At 35.4% G+C, this 24502-nt stretch overlaps 1 protein-coding gene across 15 annotated transcripts in view; it reads left to right on the forward strand.

Moving 5' to 3' along the window:
* The window catches only part of CSGALNACT1 (chondroitin sulfate N-acetylgalactosaminyltransferase 1), a 395383-nt gene that overhangs the window by 205045 nt on the left and 165836 nt on the right, over window positions 1-24502 (forward strand). For 2 of the 15 annotated variants that reach the window (XM_074287425.1, XM_074287437.1), the window contains one exon: window positions 20407-20488. The exons of the other annotated variants lie outside the window; for them this stretch is intronic. The gene's annotated coding sequence lies outside the window, so the exon portion shown is untranslated. The remainder of the gene's footprint in view (window positions 1-20406; window positions 20489-24502) is intronic. 15 annotated transcript variants of the gene reach the window in all.

Genomic DNA, 24502 nt, shown 5'->3' on the forward strand with positions numbered 1-24502 from the left:
ACGAACCATATAGATTTTAGGGTTAGAAAGGATCTTTGTTTAAATTAGTTTAAATTCCTCATTTTGCAAATGAGGAATAAGATCTAGAAATATGCAAACTTGGGTTTTCTATCCCTAAATCCAGTGCTTTTTCCAACATAACCTGTCATTCTGTTACCTTTTATTTCATGTTTTCCCAGCATCACCTGAAATAGGCATTCTGGGATTTGATCACTAGCCTTGAATTTTTTTGAAATATGAAATGAGTGGAATTATAGCTACTCTTACATGAAGAAACTAAAGTGGGAAAATTGTCTTTAAATCATGAATCTAAAGAAATTGAGACTCTGGACATTTTTCCTCCTCTCTTAAAAGCACCAGTAAAGTGCCCATTTATTTTCATTGAAATTGACTTTTGGAGGACCTTTCACATAAGAGTTGTCATTAATGATCTATCTACCTCTCTGTTGATTTTAAAGGAAATTGAAGATAAACAAGGAGAATTATTTCTATTTGACTATACAACATAAATTTAGGTTAGGAGACATATTGTTGGAAATACAGAACATTTTTTCTACAATGTTTAAAGTACTGTGGCTATATGTGCAGCAATACTAAGTTGCCTCAGGCAGGTGATACTTTTGTATGTGTCTCACAGAATGCTGACTGATTTAATTTACTTTGCTACATGTATGGTTCATAGAGGCAAGGCAAGAAGGGTAGACTGGGAAATTTTGGTATTTATTTGCATGGTAGTTTAATTCTTCAAATATTAGCACATCTTTGAGAAAAAAACTCATTTAATTGTTTTGAGGTTCAGTTCTCTTATCTGTAAACGGGAGACAAATAATCTTTATAATCTCAATTCTCAGTATCATTGTGAAGTTTAAATTCAATAACATGTAAGAAACAGCTTGGTGTAGTGAATAGAGAGATGACTTCATAATCTGGAGGATTTGCATTCAAATCCCATATATATTCTACATGACCCTGGGTTAGTGTGCTTAATCTCTCAGTGCTTTTGGCAAATTAATACATTCTACATTTTGACAATAAATTGTACATTTGTTGACCTGCATTTGGTAGAGGGAGTTCCCCACATTGATTAAATCACCAGTCCATCCCATCTCTGCAAAAAGTAAAGCTCTATGTAACTATCATCTACCATTATTGTTATTATATGAGAATGCCATTTTTTAAAAATAATGAGATGACTAAATTTAAATACAAATTTTAGTTTTTTTCTGATCCTAAAATTTCACATAATGAATGTTAGACTTTTAAATCATACTTTTTTGGCTCATCTTAGATTAGCACTTTAATTGAAGATTACTTGGGTATGATCTTCAATTTATCTCTCTGCACCAGAGAGAATATTTTGTTGTAAATTATTTCTCTGCTAAGCGAAGTGGAGTTTTAAAACATGTGTGTGTACTTGTGGGTGTTTATGTATGAACTTAGAGGGTCGCAATTATTCTAATCTATTTGTATTGTTCTGTTTTGATAGTGCTGTTCTGTCCAGGGACTGTTTGATAGCAAATATCACAAGATATATGAAATAAGGAGATATGTGCTCACCAAACGAGTATCATTCTTTGTGTATCCTTTGTCTTCTTTGTATTTCAGTGTCCGGTTTTGGTCAGGAAATAATCCTATCCTCAGTAAACATGACTAGTTTGTAGCCTCCAGGTGTGAGAGCAACTTGAGTCAGCATAGAGAAAAGCAGCTGAAGCCTGTCAGCTCCTGGCAGATTCTGACAGCTGCTTGACAGATCTGGAATATGGTTTGTCCAAGTGAATCCTGCACATACATTGCATGTCCAGATTTAGGAATGCCATGAAATTACATATGTTTTAGTGTTCAGAATTTTTCTGCCCAGCTCTTCCTTGTTGTTTTCTCCCTTTTGTCATTAACAGAGATACAGTTATGTGTATATATGGATATATGTGTATTACAAATACACTTATGTTGTATGTATATATAAATATATATATATATATACCCATACACACATATATCCTGTTTGGGCTCAAATTATGTTTTATTTATGGCCTTTGGCTTTGAAAAGTTTTAATCAACTTTATTCAAAGCCTAAAGAAGAGAAAAACAATTCTTTGAAAATCTCATTTGTGGGCTGGTTACTTAGAGAGGGAGATACTAGTTTTGTGAAAGGGAACACTCTTGGGTAGCATTTTATATAACTGCCTTCCTTCTTATAGATATTTTAGTTTTCTTTTCTTTTAGTTAGTATTTTCTTTGGTATTTGTACATATCATGGCCTTCTTCTGTATGATTATTGTCCATGACTCAGAAATCTCCCATTGATTTTGTTTACTGAAGGCTAAACAATGTATTTTGAAGGCTTACCTTTAGTGTCTTGGGGTAGCAGTTTACTTATCATGTAGACTTTCTATGTGCAGTGTCCCATTCTTGGCATTTCACTGTTTCACTCAGTCTCATAGGCCTTTGATCATGACTTCTGTGCCAAGTGTGACTTGTAAGGCATCTTTGATAACATGCTAGTTACCATACTAGCAGCATGTTAGTCAGACAAGGTTAGTTTAATCAATAGATTTCCCTTCATGTCAAAAGAAAGCCTTTACGACCACTGACTCAGAGGAGGTAATTTTTGCTCTATTGTCAAGAACACTGGATTTGATACAAGAGAGCCTGGATTCAAAGCCTAGGTCTGCTACTTCCTACTTGTGTGATCTTTCTATTCTGTAAAATAATGGGGGTAGAACTAGGTCATCTCCAAATTCCTTTCCATATCTTAATTCTATATATTCTTTGAATCATTCATTACAATGACCATAGCCCTTCTTTTTTCCCCCAATACAGAACATTTATCAAGTACCTAATAACCCAGTATCTTGGGTAAATGATAAATGTTTAATGGAGAAATTAAGAATGAGCCAATTCATAAAGTTTCTGCATTCTCTGATTTTGCAAGTGATATTGCTAAGTACTCAAGTATAAAAGAGAATGGCCAATTGTGGCGGTGATATTTAGTGTGACTTATTTCCAATTTATCTAGTGTATAGCTTGTTTGTGCATAATTGTTTGCAACTTATTTTCTTCATCAAAATGTGAGTTCCTTGAGAGTAGGGGCTATCTTTTGCCTTTGGTTATATCCTCAGCACTTAGCACGGTACTAGTGTGTGGTAGGCAGCTAATAAATTCTTATTGATTAATTATTTACATTTGTATGTGTATAATGCTTTGGCAAGACAGTATGGTATACTGGAAGGAGTATTACATATGAATTTTGGGAAGACCAGAAGACAGGATTTGAGTCTCTGGCTTATTGTTTATTAGCATCTCATAGAATTGTCATGAAGACTGAATGAGATGATGTAAAATATTTTGTCAGCTGACAAGGTTGATAATAATAATAAACATAAACATTTATACGATGCATATTCTGTGCCAAGTACTGTGCTTTATAAGTACCTCATTTCATATGAAGTGCTAGATCACTGTGAGTGATCACTTACTACTATGACCACATAGTTCTTATTTGGAGGGGGTGAGGTACCTAGACCTCTGATCTCATCAGTGTAGGAAACTACATGAAGGGTACCTTTGCATACAGATCCACACCTGCCAATGATGGTTGTTTTTCCCCTGAGGCAATTGGGGTTAAGTGACTTGCCCAGGATCACACAGCTAGGAAGAGTTAAGTGTCTGAGGCCAGATTTAAACTCGGGTCCTCCTGATTTTAGGGCTGCTCTATACACTATGCCCCACTAGCTGCCCCTGCAAATGATGTTTTAAAGATGTTGCTTAAGGGCATTGAGAAGCGACTTGACCAGGGTAGCAGAGCCAGTATGTGCCAGAGGTGGAGCTTCTACAGGAGACTTCTCACTTAGGAAGGCAATTTTGAGAGATGGCTCTGTTCCACAAAAGGCACTATACTTGGATCTGGCAGTGACTATGGCCACATATGGTCCATGGGGCTAACCATATATATATATATAAAATCTTACCCACACTGAGAGAGTGGGAGAATGCTGTCATTCATGACATTCTGTTGCAGGTCATGGGGCAGAATTCACAAAGCAAGCTAGTAATCAGAAGCTTAAATGTTAGAATCAAAAGGACCAGGTACAGACAATGTCTGAGGTGGTAGTCAGATTTGATTGCCATAGTTGATGGTTGGAAAGTTGAATAGGTCAGGTATAATAACAATAGCCAGGTAGAAAGCAGAAGAAAATCTAGGAACATGACTCAGTCCTGAGGAGGTGAAATCTGGGGGAAATCTGTGAACAAGAATGAAAGTATTGTGCTAAAAACAAGGATAATTCTAGATTGCTTCATTAAGTATTGTAGGGACGTATGTGATTTTAAAAAAATAGCCAGGACTGAGGCCTGCCTTTCATTTTGATTTGAATTCCCTTTCCTATAGAATTCTTATTGTTACTGTTGAGATCATTAATCTCCATAGTAACTGTGGACTCTATATATAGTGGTATAGAATTTGTATTTTGTTGTGGAAAGAATTTAGGCTCAGTAACTAGTCTGGGTTCACAATTAAGATCTATGAGCAAATCATTTCATCTCTGAGATTCAGTTACTTCACTGGAAAATCTGGCTAATAATTCTGCTATCTCATTCACAGGCTAGTTGAAGAGTAGGGGGCTTGTCAGTTTTAAAGAACTCTAATGGAATGTTATAAAGCTCTGTCCTTGGCCCTGTTCTATTTGACATTTTCATTCATGGCTTGACCCTATATTATGACTGGTTTTGTTCTGTTCTAAGCCCTCTTTTCCCTTTCTATACTCTTTTTTTTTTTTTAGATAATTCCATCAATTCTATGAGTTCTCTTATAATTTCTATACAGATGACTCACAGATCTATCTCATCCATCTCTCTCCTAAAATACAGCTCTTAATTATCTTCTGTTTATTAAAAACCTCCAACTAGACATCCACTAGGCATTTTAAATTCAACCTGTCCCAAATGGAACTTGCTTTTTCCCAATTCCTCTCCACTCTAAGTTGTCCATTAACATTCCACGTCCCTATTTCAGTGGAGAATGCCACCATCTTTCCAGTGGCTCATGTTCACAATTGCAAAGTCATTCTCCAATTTTTCACTCCCATTTGTCTCTCATAGCCAACCAACGACCAAGTCTTGTTGATTTTGCTTCTACAGTTTCTCATTCACCTCCTTCTCTCCACTCCTATGACTAGCACCCTATTTCAGGACCTCATTATCTCTCACCTGGACTTTTGCAATAATCTAATAATTGTTCTCTCTACCTCAATTCTCTTCTCTCTCTCATCCTGCACACCTGCCAAATTGATACTCCTAAAGTACAGGCCTGAACAAATCTCTTCCCTGCTCAAGAGACTCCAGTGGCATCCTATTGCCCTTAGGAAAAAAGACAAACTTCTCTGTTTGTCTAACACTCTTTATAACCTGGTTCCACTCTACCTTTCCAACCTTATTATACATTCTTTCTCTTCATGCACCCAGTGGTCCAGCCAAACTGGTTTTCTTGCTGTGCCCACATGATCTTCCATTTCATTTTCTTGGCTTTGTACAAGTTGTCCGCCATGCCTTGAGTACAATCCCTCTTCATCTATACTTCATGAATTCCTAGCTTCTTTCAGAACTCAGCTAGACCATTACTCCCCTTTACAGAAAGTCTACCCTGCTTCTTCAATTACTAGGGCCGTCTTCCCTTCTACCAAGAAATTACTTTGTGTGTTTTATGTATTTACTTTATTTCATACATATCCTTTGTTTTTTTCAAGTCAATCTAAACTTTCCAAAGGCAAGTACCATTTTGGTTTTAGCTTTCTATGCATATCCCCTGACATAAATTAGTTGCTTAATAAATGCATGTTGAATTAAATCAAATTATTAAACATGAAATCATAAGAAGATGGAAGGGATATCTGAATTATTAGATGACAGAATTGTGATCCAAAACAATCTTTTAAGGTTCTAATGAGATGAAATGGAGTAGTCATAAATGTAAAGTTCTACATTTGGGCCAAAAAATCAACTGCAAGAAAAAAGGATTGGGGAGATTCAGATGACTATAAAAAATTGTGCATGTCAAGTTCAATGTAAATTAATATTGTCATATAGAAGTAAAAAGGCATTAGCTTATGTTAATGTAAGCATGATTTAAAATGAGAGAGGTGATAGTCCCAGTCACTGAATTCATCCCCAGTCTTTTGTACTATTAGTAACCATTTAGTTACTAATTTAAACTAAACTACTAATATAAATTAAGAGTTTGGTAATTATAATAGTACAATTAGCAAAATTGAACTATTAGTAGTATTAGTATTTCCTTGTCCCCAATCAATATAAGCTGGTTTACTATTTTACTTATGTAGTGAATGTTTATTACATTTTTTAAAAATTTGGGGACATTTAGAAAGGAGGGAATTTAAAATTGTACTATATAAGGTTAATTTGAAGAAATGGGGGATATTGTAACTAGAGAAGGACTTAAAAGTCTGATAACTGACTTGAAATATTTGAAGTGTTATTATGTGGAAGGGAAATTTGATTTGTTATGCTTGTCAGAAGATGGAACTTGAAGCAATGGGTGGAAGATGCAAAGAAAGATGTTGGGTCCAGAGGAGGGACTTTCCAACAGTTGGAATAATCTAAAAATGGAATGGGCTCCCTCAAGAGGCCAGAGTGTTCCTTGTCATTGGAAGCTTTAAAGAAGTAACTGGAAGTTTATTTGTTCTTATTTTAAATGTCATTTTCCCTCAGCTGAGGGTTAGATAATAGAGTCCTTGAAGTTTCCACTAATCCTGCAGTTATCAGACTCTGAGTTTTGGAATATTAAACTTTTCTAAGAATAATTATAAAATGAGGCACAAGCCCTGTTTATGGAGGATGTCATGGAAATATAATTATGAAGCTGTAGTCTTTGAAAATATTATTCTTGATGTTTACTGAGTCATACCATTACTGAGACTAATTAAAGCTTGTGGGCTTTCATTAAAATTTATTGTATTTAGAATTAAATTCACTAACAGTAATCAGAGAAACCCATCTGTCATTATGGCTGCCATTGTGGTGAACTCTCATTAAGCTGACTAAAATCATAATAGTATTTACTTCTCTGGGCCTCAGTTTCCTCATCTATAAAATGATGAGGTTGGACTAGATGTGCTTTAAGGTCCTTTCCGGCTCTAAACCTATGATTTTCTGTTTTTGCACTCATGACAATATACGGATTTCAAACAGTGTTCAATTATGCTATTTTTTAATGCTTACATCAGTTCTGTGAATTATTTAGGACAGATATTATTCTCATTGTACAGACAAGAAAACTGAGTGGTGAACTGGTTTGCTCAGAGTTATACAATGAGTTAGTTTAATAGTTCAATTATAGCCCAAGTTCTCAAACTGCTAAATACTTTTTCTTTTCTATTTTTATTATAACTTTAATTTTCATAGTTTAAATTTTGTATATAATTTTTTTCGATGAAAGAAAATCTACTCTCTCTTTCTTTTATCCCCTTCTTCAACCATCATTGAAAAAAAAAACCTCAAAACCTTTGTAATAAATATTCATAGGCAAGCAAAACAAATTCTAGCATTGGCCATGTCCAGAAATTTGCATGTCAGTCTATATCATGAGTCTATTACTTCTGTCACAAAATGGGTAGGACTAAATATTCTTTTAACCACATTATATTGCCCCAAAGGAAGCCCCGTGGGATAATATATGAAGAGAGCTGTCCTTTGAGTCAGAATATACTTCTAATAGATATTGGCTGTGTGGCCCTAGGCAAGGCATTTCACCCCTCAGTACCCTCAGAAATCCTCTGAGATTATACATTTCTGAAAAGGTGCTAACCTGCTTTGATGGAGGAAATTTCCTTACTTTGGCAGTTTTTTTTTTTTAATATGCCAGTGAAATAACTGGTCCTATCTTTGTATTGCCTTCATCAGTCAAAAGAACTTTTTTGTTAATAAGTCCACCAAATTCTTACCTGTTAAAGAACTTTTATATTTATGGTATATTATGAAATGTTGGACTTTGTGGAAAATGATGACAATTGCCCAGATTAATATAACATTTCAAAATTTATTTTTAAGAGCCTCATTTATTTTGCTTATTTGTACTTATTAATCTATCAGTTCATTTTGCTTAAAAACAAATCAGTTGTATTTTATCAGAATAATTTTGCTATTCTAACTTGTCATCCAAGACTTTTTTCTCTCCCCAACCTCTCCCACATCTTAAATTTTATTCAGGAGCAAAGCAGAACTCTGGTTTAACAGAATGCATCACTACATAGGAACAAATAGCATAACTCAGTTGTGAAAGAGGGGACATTTCTCCTTAGTTTGAAGACCTCAGTGCTGAACTCAGTCTCCTGACAATTGCTACTTAAGCAGGCCTCTGGCAGCTCTTTACAATGGCATATGGGCGAAATGTGAAATGTCTAACCCAGTGGAAGAGGGAGAATTCACAGAGTAGAAAGAATAATAGATGAGTAGTAGCTAGAAAACCTAGTTTTTAGGCTCAAGTCTACTGTTTCAAATGATAGAATCCAAGATTTGTAAAGGACCTTAGAGGCCATCTCATACAACTCCCTTTCCTATTAGCACCTGCTTGAACAAGGTACTTGGCTAGGTGCTGGAATATAAAAATTAAAAATTATACAGTCTCTGCCCTCAGGGATGTAAGGCATGAAGTCTCTCAGTAATTGACTAACCATGCCTAAGAAATTCCATTCCTTGGAGCCTCAGTTTCCTTATCTTCAGAATCCTGTTTAAGGTCAATGGAAAATGCTCCGCAAATTTCTGTATTAATTTATTAGATCATGAATTTAGAACTAGAAAGGACTTGGGCGGCTACCTAATCCAACTCCTGACTTTTATAGCTGAAAAAAACAGAGCCCCAGAGAGGTTAGATAGCTGAATGTAGGTCCTCTGATTCTAAATTCCCACTTTATTGAGCTGCTTCTCAATTTATTGCAATCATGAGCCCCTTTTCCACACCATTAAGTGGCATTATTGCAAAGGGAAGATTCTTTTTTGATTTTGGTTTTGTCTTTGTATTCTTAGCATCTAGCACAGTGCCTTGTGTGTAGTAGGTGCTTAACAAGGGCTTGCCTGTTGGATTGTGAGAATCCTCAAAGAGCTATATGTGGAAGCACTTGAAAACTGTCAATCACTATAATAATGTCAGTTATAAATTCTTTGCTATAGGGGATGGTTCTCTGGACTGGAGGGAGGGGAAGAAGAAGAATAAAGAGGAAGGTATAAACAATGTAAAAACAAAATACATCAACAAAAATAATTTTGAAAATTATGCATATTTTTATTACATTTTTGAGAGAGGGAGCTTATTAAAGACTTAACATTCAAATGGTTTCTTTAAAAGGAAACTATTATATGAAGAAATGTTTGCATCTATCATGAGATTGCAGTCATGATATAATGCTGAAACATACGAAAATGTCACATTTGCTGGGGAATAAGGGAGGAGATTTTATATAGAGATTTTATATAGTACCTACTCAGAGTAATTCACAGGGTTGATGTAAAAATGAGCTGAATCAGTAGAGGCAGGGAAGGTAGTGTGATACAATGGTAATATTACTCACTTGGAATTAGAGGGACCTGGATTTAAATTCCAGCTCTTCATATTTGGAGCAAATCACTTAGCCTGCCCCGGGCTTTGTTCTTTGTCTGTAAAATAAAGGAGTTATAGCAAATTATCTCTAAGGTCCCTTACTACTCAGAACCTCAGATCATTTGACTGCGAGTAAGCCACACTTTCAAACTTGTATACTGCCCTGAGTATAAGGTCCTTATAATGTAAAGACCTTGATAAGCTTTAAATCTCTCTTTAAATGTGAGCTACTGTTATTTTCATCAAGTTTAATCTTTGAACATACCATGGGAAAAACGTTTTATAACCAACCAGCCAGAATTATGGAAAGTTAAAGAAAAGCGAACAATTGTGATGAATTTATAGATTATGAAGAGGAAGTGGCAAAAATGAAGAGTGGATCATCATAATTTTGGGGATGATAAAGAGGCAGATAAATGTATATGTGGAAAGTCAGGAGAGCTGACATGCTATGTATAGAAAAGAATAGGATCAAGAGAAAACAAATGAAAATAGGAGTTTTGAGATTACAAAATAAGCACTACCAAACATCTGTAGAAATTTGTTGGTAGGACTAGGTTTCGATAAGACAAATAAAAAACAATTTAAAATTTAAAAAAGCATATAGAGATCAAATTGCACAGTAATAATGATGATGATTTATATTTATGTTATATTTTAAAGGTTTACAAAGCACCTTTGTCAAATCATTCTGTGAGTTATAGTGCAGGTATACACATCCTATTTATTTACTTTATGTTCCATAAGAGATAACTTCCCTTGTGAAGATTAAGGAATATATTCACTTTAGTGAATATCAAAGTCAGATTATGAAAGGAAGTTATCTGACTTCAAGGTCATGTTAATAGCTCTCTGGCCATTTTCCTGCTATCTGTTGTGCTCTAACCTCTGCCTCCAAAGATGAAGTAGGTTTTGTTCTGGAACTCTAGGCTTCTTTCTGATTGATGACTATTCATCATATGTGGTCCAAGACCCATCTTGTTTCGGTCTGGCTTTCTTCCTGTCCTGCAGTTGTGCTTTTCTCTCCCATTCCTCCTCCTGTCCCCTTTTGACCTATAGCTCAGAGATCAATAATAAAATCAATACTACCATTCCTGGAAAAGGACTATCAGTCAAGTGCTCTATGACTCCATTCATCATTCCTGTATGTTCTAATACCAAACCACCCTTTCCTGGTCACTATTTCTCTATGTGTCTTTTAGAATGTAAGCTCTTTGGTTTTTTCTCCACTATTTTAAAACATATTATTGAAATACTGTATATTTTTTCAAAGGCTCAGCCTGATCTCATCTTCACCAAATCTGATTCCAGCTCATTCTCTCTCTATTTATACTTCTATATTTAGGACAGCTACTGCACTGATGACAAATTATCTTTAAAAGCAATTAACCAAGACTAAAGTGAATGGAAAGTTGGTGTGTGACATTTTTTTCACATTGAGAATTGTGTCCTCAGTGTAGCCTCTGAAGTTGAGATGAAATAAAATATTGATTCTCTGCTACTTGTATTAATTTTGACCCAACAAAAACCACCAAGGAAACATATGTTCTCCACCAGCCAGCACCACTTCATTCATACATGGAACCATTGGGTACAGAAAATAGAGAAATATTGAATGCTTACCTTAGCAGTGTACTTTACAGGGATGTACATATAGATGAGGAGGTTGATGTACACACTGTCAGAGCTAGCTCAGGGTTTGGGAGCCTCCAGAGGAAAATGTAGGAGAGGAGAGGTGTTAAATTGACTACCAAATTGAAAATCAGCAGAGCCATTGTGCTGACCTCATTGTTGTATGCCTGTGAAACCTGAATGGTCTACCAGCTCCATGCCAGGAAATTGTCTTGGGAAGTCTCTGAAGATTATCTGGCAAGATAAGGTACTGGACACCGAGTGCTTTCTTAAATTAAACTGCCAAACATTCAAAATCTTCTGCAGAGAGAATAATTCTGATGGACTAGGTTGTAACTTCATATGGGATTGTGTAAACAAATATGGGATCTGTGAAAAATTTGGTAAAAGTTAAACGTTTCTGAATGCAATGATCAAAAATTAATTCAAAATCAAATGCACTATGAATCCATTTATGAATGTGTTTCTGGAAGTTCTTATATCATGTGACTTTACTGCAGTCTTGGTTCTGAACACACTACGTGTGCATTTTGCAGTGAACACTGCCAGAAACATCTTGGCTCAGATTTGAGACAGGATTGCATAAAAATTTTTTGGACAAAAATGGGTCAAGAGTGGAAAAAGTTAAAAAAAACTTTTCCAAAGAGTGGAAAAAGCCCTGATCTAAAAGACTATTTTATGGAGAACTCGCATAAGGTAAATGTTCACTTGGTGGTCAGAAGAAGCAGTTCAAGGACATTAAATTTGGAATCAATTGTGGGATATGACAGACATTGGCAGGACTGTGTAGCATGGCGTGCCCTCCTCAAAGAAGGTCCTGGGCTGTATGAGTGAAGCAGAATTGCAGCAGCTCAAAAGAAATGTGAAATGCATAATTTTAGAGATATTTTCTCTCCAATGTTCCTGTAGTCTTTTTCTGCCTGACCTGTGGTAGAATCTTCCAAGCAAACCAATAGGTTTGCTCAGCCATAGTTGGAGACAACATAACTCCAACAATGTAAGGTCATTTTGGTCTCTGAAATGAAGGACAGCCACCAACTAATTGATGTGTGTTTGTGTGTGTGTGTGTGTGTGTGTGTGTGTGTGTGTAACATATATTTATTTATACAGAAATATATGTGTATATTTATACAATGTTTATTTATGAATATATTAAAAGGAGTATGTCTATTCAACTTTGTCATAAGTTGAACGATATAAATTTTCATCCACATTGTTTTTTTCATATGAATGGTTAGACCATTTCTTTTTGTGTTGCTGTGGGTTTTAAGGAGAGTGTGTTATTTTTTAGGTTGTATTGCAATCAGTCTTATTTTAACTTTGAAAAAAATTGGAAATCTTTGCAATTGATACAGATATACCTGATGTTGAACATTATATAAGGATCCTTTGCACCACTTCTTACTACCTTGGATGTCACCACATCTCCATGTTTTACACTAAAATTGAAATCACTATCCAAAGGATCAAACATAGGAAATACTTCATTAAACAGTATTTTCCAAACTGCATTTAATTTTACTGTGTCCAATGCTTTAAGAAATCAATTAGCAGGAGAGACTGTGGGAGGAGCAGCTTATATTGTCTATACCAGGGCTTCTTAAACTATTTCTAGTCACAATCCTTTTTGCCTGAGAAAATTTTACGTGACTGTGGACATGTAGGCATATAAAGAGATATACAAATCAAACATTTTCTGATAATAAATCATAATTTCATGACCCTTATATTCAGTTACATAACCTCATATGGGGCCACAACCCACAGTTTAAGAAGCTTTGTTCTATACTTAATTTTTGGACCATCAAGGTATAATTGACCATAAAAAGTCTTCTACAAAAGCCTTCCTTTTCCTTTTGACTATCCATTAAGGATATTTTAGATGTATTTATCATAATTACAACTCATTTTTATGTGGTGCTTTTAAAGTTGGCCAAACTCTGAGAAGTTTTAACACAAGTATTATTAGAACCATCTAGCAATTCAGAAAACCGAGAGATTATGACCTACCCATGAACAAATAAGTGTTGGATGTAGAAATCAAACTCAAGCCTATTTATTTCAAGTCCAAGACTTTGTAACCTCCTCCCATTCTTTTGGAAGCTTCTCCTTTTAGAGAGAGTCTAAAAATCAATCCTTAAATAGCTTTAAGAAATATCTTATCCAACATAGATTTCTTCTGCATGTGTTTATATATTTGGTTAGGTTGCCCTGTTTTTTCCATATCCATCTTTTTAAGTACCACTTCTTCAGACAGTACACTGGGTCCTGGTATGGCAGAATAAAATGAGTGCTTCTGCAGTAACTCCCAATTTCAGTATCCTACCTACATGTTGCCTTAATTTAGAGAATCTTGTAAAGTTCTTTATAAAATAATAACTAGTACTTATATAGCAATTTGGGGTTTTCAGAGGGCTTTGCATAGATATTAAATAATTTGATTCTCTCAACAATCTTGTAAGGATCTTCATTATAATCATTATCTCCATTTTGCTGATGAACAAAGAGGTTGAATTAACTTGAATAGAATTACACTAGTTTTGAAGACAGAATCTGAACTCAGATCTTCCTGACTATGAATCCAGTACTATAAACAATACCACCTACCTGCCTCTTATATAATTTATCTATAGCTTTATCTTCATCAGTTTGCAATATAAAATGTAGCCTTCATACTGGTATTTTTTAAAATAGCTTTTTTATTTACAAACATATGCAAAGGTAATTTTTCAACATTGACCCTTGCAAAACACTCTGTTCCAAATTTTCCCTTCTTCTCCGCCAACCCCCAGATGGCACGTATTCCAATACATGTTAAAATATGTGTTAAATCCAATATTTGTATACATATACTGGTATTTTTCTTTACACTTATTCTTAGTGTTACAAGGTAAGATGACCACTAATCTGATATCCCATGGAGTGTTTTTCTTGTTTCTGGCTAGGGGACAGGGAGAGAAATGAGTCTTTATTTAGTACCTATTATGTGCCTGGCACTGTGCTAATTGTTTTACAAATGTAATCTCATCTGATTCTCACAACAATCCTGGGAAGGGAGGTACTGTTATTACTCTCATTTTACAGTTGAGGCATCTGGGGTAAGCAGAGGTTAAATGATTTGCCCAGGATCACACAGCTAGAAATTTTCTTGGGTTAGATTTGAACTCATATTTTCCTGACTCCAGGCTTAGTGCTCTGTGCCCTATTGTACCACCTGGCTGCCAAAGGATGCGTGATGAAACATTTTTTAAAAATCAGTTCTATTCACCTCTATAAGGAAAACCTCTGGGCTTTTCTTTCATTTATGTTCAACTTCTTTATAAAAAGAATTTTCATTTTTGATAAAATTTTCCATCTAGATATATTTTATTTCTCCCATTGGAAGAAATCATGGATCTCTGGGCAAAAATTTAATACTGACTAATGATAATTAAATTAATGTTTCTGGATGGTCCAGGAAGGGTCTTTCAGCATCTTCTTTCCCTGTTTTGTCACTCTTTCCCCATCATTCCAGAAAAAGGCGATCTAAAGAACTGTTGGCCCTTTGGCATTTTCCTGTTTTCATGTTTCACCATGGGAAAATTGATTAGTCACTTTGTGGCCAACTTGCTGGCAATTAACCTCTTTTTCTTCACCAACAATAGACACATAGCTGGCCATTCAGCTGGTGGGCGAAATCTCTCCAGCTTGGTAGAGCCAAAAACCTAGAGCTATCTCCATGTCAAAATTAGGTAGCAGAGTAAGACATTTATGGGGTCTAAAGGAATTACTAAGAAAAAATTAATTATTTTATGCAGTAAATAAAAAGCATCTATATAGAACAGTCCCAATAATGCTGAGTTTTTATTGTAGCAGATCATTAGCTTTTCCAGCAAATGATTTTTGGTCAGCATTCTCAGTTGCTTCAGGGATAGTAGCACTTAATATTGACATAGCTTCCTGCCCTGAATTGGTGCCAAAAGGCAGATCCTTTGGTTTGGATTTATAATAATTTAACCTTTGGGTTTTTTCCTTTAAAAGAAAGAAAAGAAAAGAAAGCACTAAGTACATTAAAATGACATTAAAAGTAAAGAGCTCATCTTCATTTGGTATATTCTTGGGTAATTTTGTCCACACTCAGTATTGCATCCATGCATTTTTGTGGCTCCTCTTTGGGAAATGACATAAAACACCTTCCAGATGGCTGTGATTAAAATGGAACTCCAGTGGCAAACGGTGATGGGAATTTTATTCATTATATTTCTTCTTGGTTGCTTTGTTACTAAGGGAATGAACATGCAGAGCTACTGTATTCCCAAAGATAAGACAGTAGAAATGTGTTTTAGTAGGTTAACTGCATGGTTTTGTAGGTTTTTTTGCCCCCTCAAAGCATGTTGGGAAAATTTCTCAGTGATCTCTAGATCACTGGATAGAGTGGAACAATTTCTCTTTCCTCTCTTCAAGTGCATATGATTGCCCTTTTCTTGGTATATGTAGTAATCTGAACAATTGTTCATTTAACTCTTTTTATAACTTCATTGGAATAAGAAGGTGATCAGGAAATATATTTTTTAAATTTTTATTTTTTTCCTGGTGCCACACATCTAGTAAGTGTGAAGTATCTGAGGTTAAATTTGAATTTAGGTTCTCCCCTCTCCAGGGTGTTTTATTTATCCATTGCATCTCCTAGCTACCCCTAATAAATATCTATTAAGTGCTTACTATTTGCCAAGCATTGAAACAGACTGTGGTGATGAGGGGGAGAAGGGAAGGAAAGCTACATATTAGCTAATACATTTCTCTTGTCATCCCCAATGGAATATAAGCTTTTAGAAGTCAGGGATGGCTTCCCCCTTTCTATGTAACCTAGTGTTTAGCACAGTCCTTGGCACATAGCATAGTCCTTTAGAGAGTGAGAAATTAGTCAATCAACAAGCATTTATTAAGAATAAACAGTTAATTAGTGCTCATTAATTGACTAACTTCTCCCTCTCATTCTGATCAGGGCCTTTCAGGTAAATGTATGAAACTTGGAAACCTTGGAAAGTTGTATTATATAATAATTTTCTTTGCCAATTTCTACTTTGGTATTTTACTAACTCAGATCAGAGTAATTTATTCCTCCCTTGGTTTCATAATAGTTTTTTCTCTTTACCAACTAATCATTCTACAGGTCTGTATTGTTAGTTATCATTTAATGTTTGTGTGCCATTTTCCCATCTCTTATAGGAATGAACCTCGTCTTATCCTCCTTTTGTATTCATTTTAGTGCCTTATGATACCTTACACATAGACTGAATTCAGTTACGTATTTGTTTTTGTAGTTTGCCTTTGGCATTATTTATTTCTCAAAATCTTTGTCCTTCCCCCTTTCTCCAAATAAAACAAAACTCTCCATACAGGAACCAATTTTTATTTAGAAACAAATAAATAAAAATTAAAAAAAAAAACAACAAAGATCATGTTAATTTGTGGTTTTCAGAGTCATCCTAGACCCATAGGGATCCATTTCTAGTTGAGTTGGACACCACTGGCATAGTGGATGGAGAGTTTGCGTTGGAATCTGGCTCTGTGGTTCTCTGTCCTCTAAGCAGCTCTTTAAAACTTTAAGACTAACTTGCAGAGAAAGTGCTGACCTGTCCAGGTACAGAGAAATTGTGAAAACCCAGGTCAAATCCCCATCCCCTTTGCAACCAGCACAGGGCCTTATACAGAGTGAGAACCTAACTTAATGAAGGTTTGCTGTGGGCAAGCCTTACCTCTTCTTCAAAACCATATACAGCACATAAGGTACGATAATCATAAGTATTAAGAAAACACGTAAGATGGTTTTCAATGCTAAAGTTGCATCCCTGGGGAGGACGAGACTGAGGCCCACTAGACATATAACAAGAAGCTGTATTGATGGGTTGCTGACTTATCCCTGTCTAGTTCTCAGGGTATATGCATACCCCTAACTATATATTAATTGTCTCCCACCCCTGGAACTTCTCTTCTTATGTCCTTGGGATTTTTCTTTTTCAAAAATATGCTGATTATATTTTAATGTAATTAGTTTTCTAATTAAAATGATTAATTTTAATTATTTTGAGGTGTCCATAGGTTTTATTAAAAGGTCTAAGGAGAACCCAATGACCCAAAAGGTCCATGATCCCCAAATAGTTAAGATTCCTTGTCCTAGGTATTCTCTTGAGCGGAGTGACACAACTGAGGACTAGAGAGAACTTGTGCATGAAGATTAGCCCCCCAGGACAGCTGTTACCATACCAGCACACTCATATGGGAGTCCCTTCCTGCGGTTCCTCAGGCTCACACAGCATTTTCCTGCCATTGCAGGATAACTTTGGCAGGCTTAATTGCCACCCCCACAGCCCAGGATCACCAGGTAGCTAGTGCCTGCAAACTGCTCATTCCCTCCTCCTCCCGGTGCCAGCCTCTAATGCTTCTCCTGACTGCCTGCTGCTGACAATTCTAATCTCTTCTTAATGTTCAGGGATTTCTGCATATAACTCTCACATGTCACATTAAACAGTAAAACCTCATTATGTCATATCCCAGTGATTTAAAATTTGCTGAATAAAAAGTTCAAACTAAGTGACGTAATCAAAGATTTCTAAGTTTATGATTATTGTACCTCATTAAGAGAAATAGGTTTGTTGAGAATTAATTTTTTCATGGAATTACCTCCTATTACTTATGAATATCCACTTATCATTTACCTTTTACTATGGGATATATTATAAACTAATTAAATGGCATTTCTTTAAAAATATTATGTATTTCACCAGGGCTTACAGCATTCTTTTTCTCACTCCCAAATCTCTACTCCAGCCTTACTCTAAATATCTTATCATATAATAGGCTCTAGATATTTTTATTCATATAAAATGAAGGAGAACTTTGAAGATTATCATAAAGTAGATCTTAATTTTGCAAAGTGCCATTTTAAAACATAGCATTCTGGTCTGAATGTAGCTCTGTTTAATACCTGTGGATTAGAAAATACTTCATTGAAACTGTCTTCTTGTCATGTAGTTCTGCCTTTGCTGGTGCTGGAATGCCTTCCAAACCTGACTGTGCTCTGGAGGACTTAACCCTGTTCAGCTTTGCAATTTATGCTCTGGAGCTGAGCTCTCCCAGTTAGCAAGTACACGCGCTCATGTAGCCTATGATATATAAGCTGGCCCTAGAATTCCAATTATAATTTCCCATCCATTTTCCTGCCATACCACTGCATATATATCCTCCTCTAGGCAATCCTGCCCTTTCTACATCTTATTATTTTTTTAAGCCATCAGGGTTAAGTGACTTGCCCATGGTCACATAGCTAGAAAGAGTCTAAGTCGTATTTGAACTCAGGTCCTCCTGACTCCAGGGCCAGTGCTCTACCCACTGTACCATCTGGCTGCTTCTCTGCATCTTACTCTGAGAACAGCCATCAAATCAATACTGCCATTATTTCTGGAAAAAGTATTCCTTTGTTCACCATCATTGTGATTTCCCATACTGAAACACTTTTTCTTGGCCTGCTATATTTTGCATTGCCTTTAGAATGCATACTTCTTGAGGTGGGAAGTTTCTCATTTGAGTCTCCATGCTTGAATTGTACCTTGCACATTTTAAACTCTAAATGCTTTTAAAATTCATTCTATTATTTATATGTATACACAATTGTATCTATTCAACTGATCAGGAAGTAGATAATTTCAAAAATTTAGTTGAAAATCTTAGGGCCAAATAAGCAAATAATATGAAACATGCACTTGAACTGATCTCAGAAAATATTAGAAATGATCTTCCTTTTTTAGCCATACTTTTCCTCATCTAAAGCACCATTGAAATGAGTCTCTTTAATCACATCTTTATGAGCCATATAATCTTGTCCAGAGGTAAAGAATCATAGAACTTGAAGCAACATCAAGAGGTCTTTTTATTTAGATTCTTACTTCCACAAGGAGAACCATTCTTCCCAGTGTCCATTGAATAGCTTTCATAGAGAGAAAGTTCTTATAGCCTCTTCATGTAATAATTATTTAAATTTGTGTTCTAAATTTGCTCCAAGGAGAAAAGGAATAAGTATTTATATTATATAGTATAGGGTAAGGCACACTAGAGGCCTACAATATTTTATCCTTACAACATCCTGCAAAATAAGTGCTGTTATTATTACCATTTTAGAGTTGAGGACACTGAGATAAGCAGTCGGTAAGTAAATTGCTCAAGTTTGGCAGGAGCTAGAGTTTGGGACTGATAAAATGTTGGATTGGATACTTGACATTGTGCTGGTTGAACTTTATTTTTAAACATGCAGTATCTTAGTGTGCCCTGGAAGAGTCAAAGGAAGTTGGTCTGTTGGAGTAGACCCCGTGGAACTTTGGAAGTTGTCTGGTCTAATTCCTCCCTGTTGGTGAATAATCAAGGTTAAATTTGAACTCAGTTCTTCCTGATTCCAGACCAAGCATTCTCTCTAGAGTGCCTCCTCCATGGTATCATCTATCATCCTCTCTCTATTTTTAACAATCCTTCATATTCTTGACTAGCTTTTATTTATTCATAAGCCTTTTTCATAAAATCTAATCTCATATTTTTAATCACATCCCTTAGGAATTTATCATCTTTGACCTCTTAAAATTATTGTTTCTTAAAGTGTGGAATTGGAGAGAATATTCTTATAAGACAAATAAAGTGATAGAGCTTGAAGGAAATTTAAAAGTAATCTAATCTCTTTCATTTTTATACTAATATTGATGCAAAAATGTATTATAATTTTACATGAAAAATTTATCTTGAAAAAAATTTCACCCTATCTGTATTTTTGCATTATAGAGTTTAAAAATGTACTTTGTCAATGGACAAACTTGGTCTTTTAAGATATTCTTAAATTCTGATTTTTCTAATGTTTTAAAGATAAGGAGACTGTGGTGCCTTATTCAACAACAATAATGATCACTGACATTTATGTAATAATTTAAGGTTTGCAAAGAGTTCTATTAATACTTTAAGGTTTACAAAGAGCTTTACACCTAAGAACTCTTTTTATTCTCAAAATCCTGGGAGGTAGGTGCTTATCATTGTCTTTATTTTATGAATGAGGAAATTGAGGCAGCAGGAGTTAAGCAACTTGTTTAGCCTCATGAAACTATTATGTATCTGAGGTCAAATTTGAACTCATGTTTTCTTGATTCTAGACCCAGAACTCTCACCCCTCAAGGTGGGGAAACTGAGGCTCAAAGAGGTTAAATCCCTTGTATGAACTAGTGACTGAAGTAGGTAAGATTTGAACTCATGCCTTCCTGACACCAAGTCAACTGCTGTATTTTCTGTGTCATGCTGGAATGATATCGTATTTCCAAAGATCTCACTATACGATTATGTGAAAATGTTATTTGTAAATTATCTGAGTGCCAAACATTGATTGATGAATTATTCCATGATTTAAAAAAAAAAAAAAAAAATCTGTGGATTCACTTTATACTGACTGCTTAAACTGCTTGAGCCAAACTTTTCATTGCTCAATGCCCAAGTTTCTGGTTGTGGTGTTCTTTGAATTTCTGAATTTTGATCTTCAGATTCTGGCCAAACTCCATCACGGGACCTTTTTCTTTAAAACAAAATTACATTCCATAAAATGGCTTTTCAAAGATTTAGCTGGAAAGAACCATTGCCATCATCTTATAAAAGTTGCTCATAAAAATGATGACTTTAAGAGTTTGGCACGAGTTATAGTTTGGGGTTGATAGATTAAGTTGTTGGATTGAATGCTTGACACTGAGCAGTATGAATGTTGAACTTTATATATAGACATGTACCTTAATGTATCCTGGAAGATTCAAAGGAAGTTGGCTGGTTGGAGTAGACCCAATGGGACTTTGGAAGTTGCCTGGCCTGATTCCTCCCTGTTGGTAAAATCTGGTTTTAATGAAAATGGCAAATTGCCTCATCTTGTTTCAATAATTAGTCTCTGGCTAGTAGTGGGAGCTATCATTCAGATGCACTGCTAATTCGGCATTTTAGAAGCCTTTTCAGTGGATTCATATCCTAGCTTTGGAAATGTTCTGCCATTCTGGAATGAATGATCTCTCTGTCCTCAGAAATGGTCCTGCAGGGGCCACTTCTCTTTATTTATGCTTCTTAGAGGTGTGAGGGATGCCCTTTTCACCATCCCAGTCTTCAATTTGGCTTGATTTAAAAGTACCTTTATTAAATGTGTTATGTATTTAAACTAGTGCACTAGTGGCTCATACCTATTTGCAACAGTAAGAGAAACAGTCGGACAGTTTGAGAAAGAAGGTGGAATCTGGTCTTAGCCATATTGTTCAGGATAAACCCCGGCCTGCCCACATCATAAGCAACGTGGGAGGGAAAAATCAGACTAAGCACAGTCTAAAAACTAAGTCAAATTAGGATATTGTCACTTCCTACAAGAGTCATTTTCAGATCCCCTTTTGTTTGTCTACCAGGCCCCTCTCCCCCAACCCCAAAACTTTTATTTATTTTTTGTCTCTTCACACTTTTTAGCTCCCAGTAGACTATAAACTTCTTGAGATCAATGATTTTTTTTTTTTTTTAATCCCTAGGATCTAGCACATAATAAGTGCTTTAAAAAGCTTCTTGCATTGGGTTGGTCTGGCATAATTGTTCGGTAAAGTGGCTCTTGTGCCTCCCTTTAAGCCATCACTTTCTTTTTCTCATTATAAAACTTTTTCTCCATGTAGTGTGGAATCTTTAGTCTCAGTGACATGGAAGTAAGTCTCTGCTCTGATCCAGACCTCCTACTTGCTAACCTTGGTCTAACTATGAAGGTAACAGGGAAATCCTAAAAAGATGACAGCTTCTTCCATCTTTTCCTGGTAGCTCCTTTTGAAAAACTTTGTAACAAATAAAGATGCAACGTCAAGCAAAATCCATTTTGACATTGGTTATATCATGTCTAAAAAACTGGAATGTGGTACTTATATCCGTAGTTTTCAGGCCAGATCAGTGAAGATGAGGCCTGCTGAAAGACCATAGTTCAGCCAAAGAGTTTGCTAGACTATTTAGCTGTCAGAAGTTTATAGATTTATTCCTGGAGGTATTCCAGCATGGCTTTTACTGGGCTGAGTTTCAGATTATTCTAAGAGGACACTGAAAAACAAGACAAATAAATAAATAATTGGGTAAAGTTCTTTTGGAACATCCTCCTTAGAATTTCAAGTAGCAGGATGGTCAAACAACATTACAGATGCTCACTCAGAATAAAAATCACTTTTCTCACTATAGAGATTAAACAATCTATGCGTAGTTTGTATGTATCTGTATATGTATGTGCATGAATATGTCTAGAGGGCCTAACACCTTCTTCTATTAGAGAATAGGTTATTAATTTGAAATCTATGGACATTCAAAAAAATTAACATCTATATTTCAATATCATTGGTTTCCTTTGTTATCTTTATTTATTTTAAATTATTTTAAAGAAGGTGTGTCCAGGCTCGGTTAGAAGGGTCTACATGCTTCCTAGGGTTGTTATGAGGATGAAATGAGATAATATTTGTAAAGCATCTAGCACAGTGCCAGGAAATGTTTGATAAATGCTTGTTTCCTTTCTTCTCCTTTCCCATGACAAAAGAAAAATTAAGATCTCCTCTCCTAGGGAGTAAAAAATTTGGCTTTCTACTTTTAAATAGGGTTTTAAAGGATTTTTACTTATACTGTTGAGAAACTTTTTCAGGATTCTTCTCTATTACTATGAAATCAAAAGAAACTTAGTCATTAATATTTTGCTTTTATCTGAATATCTGTGTTTATTGAAAGTTTTAGTTATTAAAAAAATGCCAAGTTGATTTGTTCCCATTTGTCTTTCTTTAAATTGTGCTTAAAGGGGAAGAGGAGGAGGGGTTAGTGTTAAATGCTATTTTACTGAAGATGGAACTTAAGGGAAAAAATATTCTTGTTTCCAAAGTAGAACTATAAGATTTCAGTTGCCCCTCTCAGTGCTTTATCTTGCTGCCCCTCGGATAGGGAATAGCTCCATAATTCATTCAGTGCAATCAAAATCTAGAGTCTGACCACACTGCCCTTGGGCTACCAAACCAGCCTTTTATCATAAATTTTGTGTCAGGTTAAACAATCCAGATGAAGTCACAGTCATCTCTTTAATGGAAAAATAATCAAATTAGCAGCAGAGGGGTAGACTTGGACTTTGGCACTAGCTAAAAAAGCTTACTTATATCTCTTGGAACTGAAAACCAATGAGACCGTCTGTATCGTTGGCTCTGTGATCTTCCCAAAAGGAAAAAAAGAATAACAGTTGTGAAGAAATGTTTACTCGGGAAATGTGACCCCTTTGTTTGAGGCATGCCTTTTATATTATCTCATTGTAAACAGTTTACAAAAATGGACTTAGTCTTAAGTGATAACCTTAGGGAGATAAGAGCCAGGCTGTCCTTGTAGGAGGGAGGAGAATTAAAGAGAAGACCAAGGCTTCATTCTTTGAAAGGTTCCTCTCCAGGCTATTGTTTGAGGGTTTTTCCCCCTTTTGATGAAGAGTCAGAGACTTTATGCAAGAAGCTTTTATTCCCAAAATCAAAATGGATAGGGAGCAGTTTGTCTTTCATTTTTCTCAAGTGAGATTGGAATTCAGAGGCATTGGCTTCATGCTGTTAGGACACAACTGGAGTCGTCTACCCAAGTGATAGCTTTCACATGCTTTATTTTAGCAGTTATGACTAGGGGCAAGGCTTCTGGGAAAACACTAAACTTTACTGATGCTGGGTGAAAACTAATTCAGGTCCGTAGGAAATCAAGTTTGAAATTGAGAAAATGAGTTCTTGGATTGCTTATAGCATATCTGGAAGCTAAGGAAGACATTAATCTTAAAAATCATTTGGAAATACATATATACATATACATACATACATGCATACACATATACATATATGTCTATGGAACTAAAATTCAATTTAGTTCAATTTAATAAGTAATCTTAAATACCTTTTTATTCTGAACATCTATAACTATATTAGCTATATATAGATATATAACTATATATGAACCAGATGACTATGACAATTGTATATATATAATTTTCTCTCTCTCTCTCTTCCCTCTCTTCAATTCTCCCCTCTTTCCATTTTATCTGTCTTGAGTCTTGTATTTGAAATCAAATTTTCTTTTCAGCTCTGGTTTTTTCATCAGGAATGCTTGGAATTAATTCCCTTTGACAGCTTATGCTCAGTTTTGCTGAGTAGGTGATCTTTTGTTTTAATCCTAGGTCTTTTTGCCCTCTGGATTATCATATTTCAA

The sequence above is a fragment of the Sminthopsis crassicaudata genome, chromosome 2, assembly GCF_048593235.1.
Source record: "Sminthopsis crassicaudata isolate SCR6 chromosome 2, ASM4859323v1, whole genome shotgun sequence".
Classification (NCBI taxonomy): Eukaryota; Metazoa; Chordata; class Mammalia; order Dasyuromorphia; family Dasyuridae; genus Sminthopsis; species Sminthopsis crassicaudata.